This window comes from Arachis stenosperma, chromosome 9 (genome assembly GCF_014773155.1).
Source record: "Arachis stenosperma cultivar V10309 chromosome 9, arast.V10309.gnm1.PFL2, whole genome shotgun sequence".
NCBI lineage: Eukaryota > Viridiplantae > Streptophyta > Magnoliopsida > Fabales > Fabaceae > Arachis > Arachis stenosperma.
In genome coordinates, this window is record NC_080385.1 from 62,117,226 (window position 1) to 62,119,220 (window position 1,995).

At 35.1% G+C, this 1,995-nt stretch overlaps 1 non-coding gene across 1 annotated transcript; it reads left to right on the top strand.

The window, feature by feature from the left end:
* The first annotated feature begins 304 nt into the window (after positions 1–304).
* On the top strand, positions 305–412 carry LOC130953115 (small nucleolar RNA R71). The gene has a single exon (XR_009075288.1). It is a non-coding gene; the product is annotated as a small nucleolar RNA R71 (small nucleolar RNA).
* The last annotated feature ends 1,583 nt before the right edge of the window (positions 413–1,995 follow it).

Genomic DNA, 1,995 nt, shown 5'->3' on the forward strand with positions numbered 1-1,995 from the left:
CATTTTGCATTCCAGACAGACTTTGAGAAATCAAATTGACTTGTTGAGTCAATATTTTGTTCTGAGCCAGTATGGCATTCAGAGTGTCAATCTCAAGAACTCCTTTCTTCTGACTAGTCCCATTGTTCACAGGATTCCTTTCAGAAGTGTACATGAATTGGTTATTTGCAACCATTTCAATTAGTTCCTGAGCCTCTGTAGGCGTCTTCTTCAGATGAAGAGATCCTCCAGCAGAGCTATCCAAAGACATCTTGGATAGTTCAGAGAGACCATCATAGAAAATACCTATGATGCTCCATTCAGAAAGCATGTCTGAGGGACATCTTCTGATTAATTGTTTGTATCTTTCCCAAGCTTCATAGAGGGATTCTCCATCCTTCTGTCTGAAGGTTTGGACTTCCACTCTAAGCTTACTCCATCTTTGTGGTGGAAAGAACTTTGCCAAGAAGGCATTGACTAGCTTTTCCCAAGAGTCCAGGCTTTCTTTAGGTTGAGAGTCCAACCATATCCTAGCTCTGTCTCTTACAGCAAAAGGGAATAGCATCAGTCTATAGACCTCAGGGTCTACCCCATTAGTCTTGACTGTGTCACAGATTTGCAAGAATTCAGCTAAGAACTGATGAGGATCTTCCATTGGAAGTCCATGGAACTTGCAATTCTGTTGCATTAGAGAAACTAATTGAGGCTTAAGCTCAAAGTTGTTTGCTCCAATGGCAGGGATAGAGATGCTTCTCCCATAAAAATTAGGAGTAGGTGCAGTAAAGTCACCCAGCACCTTCCTTGCATTGTTAGCATTGTTGTTATTTTCGGCTGCCATGAGTTCTTCTTCTTTGAAGAATTCGGTCAGGTCCTCTAAAGAGAGTTGTGCTTTGGCTTCTCTTAGCTTTCTCTTCAAGGTCCTTTCAGGTTCAGGGTCAGCTTCAACAAGAATGCCTTTGTCTCTGCTCCTGCTCATATGAAAGAGAAGAGAACAAAAAAATGTGGAATCCTCTATGTCACAGTATAGAGATTCCTTGAGGTGTCAGAGGAAAAGAGAAAAGTAGAAGACAGAAGTAGAAAATTCAAACTTATCAAAGAAGGTGGAGTTCGAATTTTGCATTAAGGAATAGAGTTAGTCCATAAATAGAAGGATGTGAGAAGAAGGGAAGTAATTTTCGAAAATTTAAGTAAAAGATTTTGAAAACATTTTTGAAAAACACTAATTGATTTTCGAAAATAAAAGAAATCAAGTGATTTTTTTGAAAAAGATTTTTGAAATTAGAAATTAAAAAGATTTGATTGAAAACTTATTTTGAAAAAGATGTGATTGAGAAAATATGATTGAAAAAAAAAATATGAATTGAAAACAATTTTAAAAAGATATGATTTGAAAAACATTTTAAAAAGATATGATTTGAAAACAATTTTAAAAGATATGATTTGAAAACAATTTTAAAAGATATGATTTTAAAAATTAATGACTTGCCTAACAAGAAAAGATATGATTCAAACATAAAACCTTCCTCAACAGAAAAGGCAAAAAATGTTCAATCAAATCATTAATTGTTAGTAAGTATCTTTGAAAAAGGAAAGAAATTAATTTTGAAAACATTTGATTGAAAAGATATGATTTGAAAAAGATTTGATTTTGAAAAACTTTGAAAACTTGAAAAAAAATTGATTTTGAAAACAAAATCTTCCCCCTTTGCCATCTTGGCGTTAAACGCCCAGAATGGTATACATTCTGGCGTTTAACGCCCAAACTACTACCCTTTTGGGCGTTAAACGCCCAGCCAGACACCCTGGCTGGCGTTTAAACGCCAGTCTGTCTTCTTCACTGGGCGTTTTGAACGCCCAGCTTTTTCTGTATGATTCCTCTGCAGTATGTTCTGAATCTTCAATTCTCTGTATTATTGACTTGAAAAGACACAAATTAAAAATATTTTTGGATTTTTAATAATGAGGAATAATCAAATAACAATGCATGCAAGACACCAAACTTAGCAGTTTGTATAC